The sequence below is a fragment of the Parasteatoda tepidariorum genome, chromosome 5 (assembly GCF_043381705.1).
Source record: "Parasteatoda tepidariorum isolate YZ-2023 chromosome 5, CAS_Ptep_4.0, whole genome shotgun sequence".
Lineage (NCBI taxonomy): Eukaryota > Metazoa > Arthropoda > Arachnida > Araneae > Theridiidae > Parasteatoda > Parasteatoda tepidariorum.
The window spans coordinates 84212263-84223618 of NC_092208.1; positions in this window are offsets into that span (position 1 = coordinate 84212263).

Genomic DNA, 11356 nt, shown 5'->3' on the forward strand with positions numbered 1-11356 from the left:
AACTGCTTTCATTTGGTATTTTCATTTTGTAGTAAATTGTTTATAATTACATTATTATGAAGATAATTTATAAAAAGATGAATTCTGATTTTGTTTGTTGATTTTTTGCTTAAGGCTGTTTTTTGAAAGCTCTGTCGTAATATGAAATTAGGCATTTTTGCGAATAATATGCTATTTAACTGCAGTGAGATTGCAGTTGTTACTCAAGGCAGTTAGGTCAAGTTTAGCCTATATGAGGCCAGCGATGTTATTTTGAAAATGGTGCAAAACGTCAGTATGGAGAAACTCCACAGTTTTGTGAAAATGAAAAACGTTTTGGTCTAATTTTTTATTATTTAAAAACTTACTCCAATGCTGCATTATCTGGGCTCATGCAAATTTGCGAAAACTAAGAATAAGGCAGTGATTTTGATAATTTTCATTTAGGTGGGAAAGTTGCCAAATTAGGGATTTTTGAAAAAGTATAATAACTTTTAAAATATTTAAGTTTTTTGTCTGTTCTAAAAAAGCCTAGATAATTTTGCACTACAAAATTATATACATAGTTTAAAATCATCACATTGTGTGAGTACTTAATCTATGGCTTTTTTATTTTCCTTTGCGACCGAGCTTCGAAAAACAGGGTTAAGTCAAAATGGGAATTCTTAAAACTAAATAGCTTTCAAAATAAAATAAACCTACTATATTAGCATAATTTTTGAACTAATTGATATGCATTACAAGAAAAGTGTGAATGGTCGTACACATGTATTCACTGTTAACTGAAAGAATTTTACGTTATTCTTTCTTACTTTTCATCAACAAAACATGCATTCCAGAAGAAAAACTATGTTATGGTTACACGGATTGATTACACTTCCTTATTTTTAATGGCAAACTGTATGTTTCATCAGGAGAAACATGGGAAAAAAAGGCATATGTGGAATAAATTTTTCTTCTGGAATGCACGTTTTGTTGATGGAAAGCCAGTGGAGTAAAAATTATGTACAACTTGTAAAATTCTTTCAGTTAAGACCATTTATTCTTTTTCAGTAATGTAGTATATGTTTTGCCAGGAAAAAAAGCATAAGTTGTGATAGGTTTTACATGAAAAATGCAATTATGGTAACCGTGAGAGAGATTTCGACTGATGTTATTTTGCTGGCAAAGCATTATCACCTACCTAAAGAATTGGGTGCTTAGACACGAAATAAACGAAGAATTGATTGCAGTAGTTATCTGGTTGTACTAAAATACTGTGCTTTTTACTTCAACTAAAAAATTGTAATAGTCTGTTTTTTGTGCATCTGTATAGATTATGTTGAATGTTAAATTTATATTGATCAACGTTCTTTTCACCCTGTACATAACGCAATAAGTGTTTCGGTGATAAAAATGAGTTATAATGTATTTTTGATGTTATTGTTGTTTCATATATATTTTTATGGTTGCTCGAATTTTGTGTGCTTATAAGGAATGTATATTGTAAAATTTCTATATTGGATAAATAATGTTAATATCGGATTTTTAATTCATTGGGCTATAAAAACTATTTTTTTCCCGCAAGATTATTAAAATAATCAGATTGCCGTAAATCTGCCTAGACATGTTTTCACTTTAATAAACGTCACGGTTAAGTATTTAAATAAATGTTTAATTTCGGGTCCGTTTTGTACCTTTATTTAATTTTAATACAAATAAAAAAAATTTCAGATCAGGTATTATTTTACATTCAAAAACCACACATGAAGAAAGTGATTTTTTTTAAAATTTATGTGCTATTTCTTAACATAACTATTCCTTGTAAGATAGACATAATGTTGTATAACATAATGTTGTTTTTTACAAGTTAAGAAATTTCTGATCAGGTTTCTTTTACATTTAAAAAACCACCCATTGCCTGAAATAAGTGTTTTTCTTTTTGCAATTTATGTGCTAATATCTTTACATAACAATCCTTGTATGATGGACGTAATGTTGGATTTTCTCATCATATATTTTTCTTTATAACAATTTGAGTTCTTAGTGTATAAAGGATCTAAGTAACATTGATCTTGAGTAAATTGACTTTAAATTTTATATAATGGTTATCCCTGTAAGTTCCCGATTGGTTAAACCTACAAATCCTTGAAACCTATTTAAAGTGTTCACGTTGTAGCTCTTGCAGTCTTTCCACTTTCCTTTTGTTGCCAAAAGACAGATTGCACTATTTTTCCTTTAAATTAAACTATGAGATTCTGTATGTACAAAAGATGCTTCAATCAAATTCAAAATGGTCCATTGCACTTCCTTTTTGTAGGAAGAAAGTCGACAAGCTTCTAATAGTATATCTCACTTCATGATGCATCTACTAGAGCTTTGAAACTGGGGGAAGGTAAATAAGACTTTTGTCGCCAAGTTGGCGACGGTCCCATTCTCAATAAAAACACCTTTCTTTTGTAAGTTGTTATTGTGTGCTGTTAAAATACATGAAGTTGCTGTGCTAAAATGTGATTTTTTTTTTTGAAAAATAGTGCATGAGAAACAAATTATTACAAATTCGTTATTTTCAAATGAAAAGTCCATTCTGCCATTTAGTGCCTTCATCTACTAAGTTCTTCAAAATTTAAAGACTTTGCAACGTTGTATAGCTTAAAAAAGATAAAATAAAATCTTTCTCTGAGAAATTTCTTTTAATGTAACCTGGGACCTTTATACACTACTACTTTCAATTTGTTAAATGTATTGAATGAACCACCAACTGTGTTGTTAATTGTATAAAAATAGACTACTTTCTGGTTCAACTCACTTTTATAAGCTTTGCTTGCTGCAAAAGGGAACAAGCTGTACGAATACATTTCTTCGACAGTTCTTTGTACTATTTCTCGTAAGATCAAATTCAAATATATAACTATTTTGGCCTGTTTTTTTTTTCAAATGTACCGCCATAAATGAATGACTGAAAAATAAACACTATGTATAGAAGATACAAACTATGAGAACTGTAATTATGTAATAGAATTATTATGCAACACATTTAATCTTGTTATTCTTTTTATATTATCAAGTATTTTGAAAAAGAACTTTGAGTAGACTGTAATAAAGGATGTATTTGCTGTTTCAATTTTAGTTTTCAATTATTAAATTGAAAAGAAAGCAATTTACACTAATATTATGAGCAGGAATTTTTTATTCTTTCTTATATAGGAATTCCATATTCCGTTTTTTATTTTTAGGAATTCTAATTTTTTAGATTGGTATTCTATTTTCATGTTGTTTTTTAATACAGGAATTCCATATTCCTTTCTTTTAGGAATTCTAATTTTTTAGATGGATATTCTATTTTCATGTTGTTTTTTACATAGAAATTCCATTTTTCTTTTTTTAGGAATTCTAATTATTTTTAATTGGAATTTTATTTTCCTGTTTTTTTTTATTTAGGAATTCTATTTGTACGTATTTCATCATACCAAAACTTTATGTATATGAATTCTATTTTTATGTTCTTATTTTACTTTTGTTGTTTTATGTGTGTGACCATATTAAAGTACTGAAAGCTTTACTTGGGTGAGTGGCTTTCTAGTCAAAAAATATAACCGTTCTTTTTTTTTTCCTGCTTTTTATTGAAATTTCAATGAAGGAAAATTGCTGCTTATTACAAATTGAAAAAAGCAAGTCTAATGAAATGATAAATTTATAAATTGTTAATGGTAGATTTTAGCTTTATGTGAATTTTATTCTGTCAATCCACATTAAAAGATTATGTGATGAATAAAGTGTGTTATGTCTCATTTCCAATTTAGAACATTACAACTCATTATAAACCTTTCCCAAATATATCGACTTTTATACATCATTTAAAGTGCTGATATCCATTAATAGGTGTCGATTATACGCCCCTTTCACAATTAAATTCATATGAATTGTCCTCCCCCCCCCCTCGAAAAAGCTTCACTTATGCAATGGTTTCGCTTACGTGCTGTGCTTACATCATTTTTATTATAGTTTTACTGTTGATTTCTTTTTTTCGTATGCTTGTTTAGGCAGTGGGGGTGCGAGTGTTCCTGTTTTTTCAGTGGCGGCATCTATGGCCAGGAATTCGACTTCTGCCACGCCATTCACACAACCCGTTTATAGGGCGGGTCCAGGGTTTCCGCTACGGTAGCTTTTTTCGCAAAATGCGAAAAGACCCCTCAAAAATGCTAAAATTCAACAAANCCCTACACAGGTTGGTCGGCTGTTGATTTCTTTTAATAAGCTAAAAAGAATTAAAATTAATATTTATCAAATTACTGTTTATTTCTATTTTGATAATAAACGTTAGTAGCAGTCAAAATTAAATATTTTACATGATTATTGAAATTTTCACCCAAGTATTTTTTTTTCATCAAAATATTAAAATCTGGATCAACCCCTGAACAGAGCCCAATTCCCTATACTTATTATACACAATATATATTAAAAGGAAACAACTCTGTATGAGCTATATTGGGCTATATTTATTAGTTTTAATTGCTGGAAAAACAGCTGAACTTACCTCAATAATGCTATAGTAAATGAAATAGTTTAGTACAGCTGACATATCATGGTTAAATGTTCCACAGATTGCGCTTTGAGTGATCACCATTTTTTAAGAGACAAAAATAAACAAAATCCCCTGTATTTTCCCAGTTTCTAAAGAAAAAAAAATCAAAATTCCCTTCATTTTCTCTGTTATTTTAGGTGATTTTTAAATGCCCTGTATTTTCCAGTCTCTCCCTGTGGAGTGGCTTTTTGCTCGCGCCGCGGTGGCTCTGGGGATAAAGAATTCGAATCTCAACAGTGGCGGAATGATACGAATTATGCTTCGGGTTCGCACCGACCACCACAGTGCTGACATAAAATATCTCCAGTAGCAAACAGGTCATGGCTTAGAATCCTTATTGCCGTCGAGCCAAACAGGGGAGGTTTTCCTATTCATGATGCGCAAATGCCGGTTGGTTCCTCCTAAAGTCCTAATATGTCTTCGATGTTTGACCTGGGTTCAAAATTACTTAATTGCGAAAACGAGCATTGATAGTATGATAGTTCTGAACTCAGAATTGTGTCTGCTGTTCAACGTCGGTTATAAAATAAAAATTCCTATTTCTTATAGAATATCAGAATCGCTGAAAACTCTTTAAAATTTCAACTGATCCTACTTTAATCTGCTTCGTCCTCATTTTTCTGATAATTCTATTCTCCATGACTTGCACGAAATCAAATAATATTTGTTGTAAGTGCCATTATTAATGACTTTTCTTGGTTCAAAGCAGTCATTCCTTAATTCACTTAAATAATAGATGTTATTCTTCAATGAAACCGATCTTGTTTTTGTTAAGTATGCGGGTTAATGAAGGAATAGAATTTTCCAGAAGCTTCTTCGAATTTAATTTTACTAAGTGGCGTGTAAGGCCGACTTTATTTTAATCCTCCAAAACGCCTTAATTACTCATTTATTATTTTTAGTTGCGCAGTGCGGCCAAAAGAAACGGATCATCACGTTCTAGGATTCAATTTTAATGGTTCGAATGGTTGACCTCGAATATACTAATTAATTAGCAGTGTTTTCAAGATGGCGACGCTGGATTTCGCCACGTTGATTATCCTCAACATCACAAAGTAATCTTGACTATTTTGTTTCTGATTTCTTCTTCATTGAGTGCTGTGTTTATAAGAAATTGATTGCTTAGAGGCTGTTTTTTGCCATCATATTTATTATGCAAGTACTTGAGTGACTTCTTGATTGTTTACTTAAGGATTGTGGTGACGTCATAGCAACCGGCTTTGAATTATGTCAACGAAATCCGAGTGAGTATTGTTTACTCTTTGAATATTTAGCTGACATCCATGCGATTGATGAGTGACTATTTTGATCAATTTACGCTGATTGCATGTTACTGATTGATTGATTGCCCAGCTGATTCATTGTTTGTTTGTTTACCAATTGACGATGACGGACACGGGACAAGTACTAACAGTCGATCTGGAAGAGGAGGACCAATCAATTATTCTAAATGAAGAGAATAGAATGATAAAGGCTGATGGCTGATAGGGATGCAATTATGGGTCTGTTGACTGAACCGATTGTTCTTACTGCTAAACAGGAGACACAAATTGCCCTACTTCAGTTCAAGCTTGACAGTTTCCAAGAGCTGAACAAGACAGTGTTGGATCCTATAATAGAGTGAAATTGTAAGAGAAATGAAGTGGCAAGCCGGTCATATGCGGATATAGTCAAGAGGGGTAGAAGTCGACAGTTTATGCATGGAGAACAAACTAAAGAACATATTGCCATAATGAGACCTACTGTTGAAGGGATTACATCTGATAAGACTTAGATCTGCTTCATGGATTGGACTCACCACTTTGCGCATCGGCATCAAGCGAATATCAAATATTAACTATGGAGGGGTTCTAATCCAAACTGAGACGGCGGATGATCTTGAAAAAAATATGATGAGATGCGGATAAAGGGACTAACAGAAAAATACACTTTGGGACCCCCCCCAAACTTAGGCCACCCACTATCATCATTTTTTGGTGTTGATGATGAGATTGATGAGCAAGAACTAATAGAGGGTCTCACTAGACAGAATATTGAATTAGAGGGAGAGGAAGTGAGGGAGAAAACGTCGCACAAACCAAGGAACGGAAAGAAAAACTGGTTGTTGGAGGTGAAGCCGGAGACCTTTAATAAACTAAGATATAGAGATAAGTTAAATTTGAAGTGGAAGCGATATAGATTTGAGGAATCGCTAAATGTCAGGCAGTGGTATAGGTGTGCTGCCATTGAACACCTGGCCAAATTCCGCTAAGCCGAGAAGATCTGTAGAAACTGCTCTTCTGGTGATCGTGTAGGAGATCACTGCGGAAACGACTATTTCTGTGTGCACTGTGATACTGCTGATCGAAAATTTGGTTTAGATATTGATACCAATCATTCCCCTTTCAACAGAACATGCACGCAATATGCTAGAGCCCAACAATGCGTATCAAAAAGAACTGACTATGGTTACTAAAGATAATTACAATTTTATACTGGGACACTTTAACTTGCATCATTCTGTTGAAGCGACCTTACAATTAGGAGAAGATGCTCTTCAACTTGATATTAATATTATGAGCCTGAATGAACCCTATAACAATCACGATGATATTATCACTGGCTTTTCAGCAATTTGGACTATGCGTGCTGCCAGGGACAGGCCTAGAGCCGCGATTCTCACCAACACAAGAATTAAGAGAGTGTTTCCAATTATCAATGAAAGAGACATAGTGGCAGTCTCTTTTCATATCAACGAGTCTAGCTTTGTCCTGGTCTCCACTTATCTTTCACCGAACGAGGATTCCTCTGAAAATTTTACCACCTTGGACGCTTTGTTAACTAGAGTTTCTGCGGCCAAAATTATTATTGCCGGCGACTTTAACGCTAAGTCCACAGTGTGGGATTCCAAGGTCGGATGCTCGAGGTGAAAGACTCTTGGACTTCTTTAATACCCACAACTTAAAGGTCCTCAACAATCCTATTGGTCCACCAACATTCAACTCTGTTATAGGGCAAAGTTGTATTGATGTTTTTGCTACCAATGTTCATAACCTGGGGAATTTCAAGGTTTATGATGCTTGCTCGGACCACGCGTTAATCACAGTTGAGTTGAGGACTACCCTGGATAAGACTGGTACAAGTGGTAACATCAAATTCAAGCTGTTAAATTGGATTGACCTTAGAATTAGACTTAAGAATCTTATGGATAGCTGTGATCCTAACTTGATTGAGAGCGTGGACGAGCTCTACACATTCATTAACGATGCAACGAACAAAATTATCGATGCCTGTAGAGCATGCAAGCTGAAAAATACTGGTGGAGAAAGGAGACGCACACCATGATGGACACCGAGGCCTGGTCATCAAAGGAAACTGGTTAGAGCTCTCAGGCTGCAACATACGAACAGGAATACCGTGACTTTAAGGCACAAGAGAGCCTCAACGCACAAGGAGTTCAACAGTTTTACAGAAAACAGATAAGGAGAGCAAAAAATCGAGAACCTTAAAAAATTAGTGACATTGATACTAATTAATTAGAGTAGACGATATTTTAAGTTACGAAATTATACACAATAACGTTTTTGTTTTTTTTTCGTTTTTTTTAAATAAACATACCTTTTTTTTCTAACAGATTCGGATTTCTGACTCCCCAAATATAGAGGGTAGCCACAATTGGAAAAATATGACTCCCATAGTTCCCCTCAGGAGAGCAATCAAAGGTTTAGACACCTTTATGTTAATTTACTTTTTACACATTTTGCCAAATCTGGAGAACTTTTTAAGAAAATTGAAAAATGGATGCATACAATTATAAAATTCGTTTATCCAAAGATAATTCCACACAGAAAATATTTTTCAGTAAATATTTATATTTCATAAGATAATCGAAAAAATTTTGAGTTCCAAGTTATAAAAATTTTTACATCAATTTAAAGTATATACTTTTACATGGCAAAGTTTGAGCAAAATCGGTTGAATAGTTTCTGAGGTATCTAATTTTAAATACACAACTTCTTTAAAATTCGATTTCAATTCTATTCCACTGATTTCACTCAAATTTTGTATTTTGCCATGTAAAATTATCTAATTCAAAATGACGTTAAAAATTGTATACTTTGCAGTTCAAAAATATTTGACTGTTATTTAATACAAAATAATAAATATTTATTGAAATTTATTTTTAGCATGGAATTATCTTTGGATAAACGAATTTTATAATTGTGTGCTCCCACTTTTTAACTTTCTTAAAAAGTATTCGAGATATGACAAATACGCAAAAAATTAAATTACATTAAGGGATTTAAGCTTTCGCTCTCCTGACCAAACTAAGTTGACCATATTTCCAGATTGCGGCTATACCCTACATATTGGTGAGGAGAGNGGGGGTCAGAAATCCGAATCCGTCGAGAAAAGAAAAGAAAAAGAATGTTTATTCTGAGAAAGTATGAGCCTGATTTTGTAACTTAAAATATCGGCTGCACTAATTAATAAGCTTATTTGAGTCCACCCTTTTGAACCATTAAGATAAAATTCTAAAACGTGAAGATCCAATCATTATATTATATCAAAAGTTATTCAAGGTACATGTAATCTCTCTCTTTCCCCCTTTTTTCCCCATATATATATATATATATATACTAGTAAATTTTATGGTTGCAACTGTTATACATTAATTTTTTGAAGAAAGTCCCAGAAAGTTCCGGCTCCCAGCTGAACATCGAAACCAAGCGTCGCTGGCTGCGGTCAATAAGCGGGTGGGTGACCACGTAGATCAGGCTGCATAGGACCGAGGATGCGTGGTATCGGTTCTCGTTAAACTGTTTTACCGTTAAACAGTTCAACTTTGAGAGCAGGTCGTCGTCGGGCTACCAAAGCAAGGAAGCCATCTCTGCAGAGGATCAAAATTGCGATGGGTTGTCTTCGGATCATCCTCAGGGATGTATCCCAGACCGTCGCCAATAGCCCATTGTGCAGCTCTAATGTGACGTAAATAAAGTACCTACCTACTTACCTTCTTTAGAATGCGTATACATTATCTAGGCTTCCGGGGGCATATGTTTATTAAGTGGCCCCCAGGGAATTTTTTGTAAGTATGTATATATCAATTTATGAACTTTAAGAGGTTTTCGTTCTTTTAATAGTTGAAAGAACCTTGAGTGCCTAAGCAGAACTGAAATTTTTTAGCGTTTATTACCACTTTACCTTTAACATATCACAATGATTTAATTAAATATCAGGATATAGATATTTATATGAGTATATATAGATATTTATATCAGGATTTAGATATTATATGATTATTACTGTCTGCTACTCAAAAATAAATTTCCGGAATAAAATAATTAAGCTAGTAGTCTTAATATTTTCGAAAAGAGTTCAAAGGGCAGGTTGGCACTTAATGGGCTAATGAGTTCAAACTTAACGTTTAGACGGCATTTATTTTTATAGTTTTCATTTTTATAGTTTCATAAATGTCAATTAGATCGTATAAGCCATGATGTCTCTGGGAGTAGAGCTCTCGTCTCCCGAAGAGCGGTCGCTGGCTCGATTACCAGCATGGCTGGTCGGTACGAACTCCACTCCCGGCTCGCACCGACCAGTGCTGGCGAAGAATGTCCTCAGTGCTAGACGGATCATGAGTTAGAGTCTCCTTGACATCAGGCTAACCATGAATGATTTTCGTGGTATTCCACTTCATGTAACGCAAATGCTGGTTAGTTCCATCAAAAAATCCTCCACGACGCCAAATTTCTCCTTATATTTGTTCCAGGAGTTTCCTTGTCTTCTGAAATGGGTTCAAAATTACAAGGCTACGAAGTTGAATTCTTGCAAAAGCAAACTCAAACTTGGGTTGGCGCTGTTCAGCGTCGATTATAAAATGGCATAAAATTAAATCGTGTACAGTGAAATACCTTTCCGAATATGGTGTTGAACAACCCATGAAATTGCGTAAAGGAGCATTTTTATTCCGGTTTAACACGAGGATGAATTCACTTACAATTTAAAGGATGTACATTAAATTAAGACGCTTAAAGTAGAATAATCTTAAATCAAAAACCTCCCACTTTTACACCATACGGTCAGTGTGCGGGTGGGTGATCACTTGGATCAGTCTGCGTAGAGTCCGAGTGTGTGCGGTATCGGTCCTCGTTAAACTGTTCTACCGTAAAGTGCTCGACTTCGTGTGCAGGTCGTCGGGCTACCGAAGCGGGGGTGCCATCGCCTCTGCAGAGGATCAAAATTGCGATGGCATGTCCTCGGATCATTCTCAGGGATTTTTCCCAGACCGTCGCCAACAGCCAATTGTGCAGTTCTAATACGACGTAAATGAATTACAACAACAACAAAAAATATAACACGGTATTTCAATTTCAACAAAACAAACAAATGAATTCTGAAGATTCTGCAAGCATGCTCGCATGCTAAAAAAAATAATAAGCAATATTTTACGCTAATATAGCCAATAAGGGATGACGCTTAAAATATGGCAAACCTTACACTTTGTTTATGTTTAGACATTAATTTTCATAAATTTTTTATGGATGGTGTTTTCTACACTAGGGAGCGCTGCAAGCTCGGGACTGCCTAAATTTCCGGGTTACTGTTTCAGTTGTATTTTAAAGCCATTTGGCATCATTGTGTTTTGAGATTCTTGCGAACAATGCATTTGATTACTTATTACTTATGTTTACAATGCTAACAATACTTGTGTTTACGATACTAAAAGTGTTAACACTAACGTAAGATGGTGCACAGCTTACAACACGAGCAAACAGTAATAAACAAATGGAAAGAGGCCAAATCAAGACTGCCAAAAAAGCGAGTTATTCA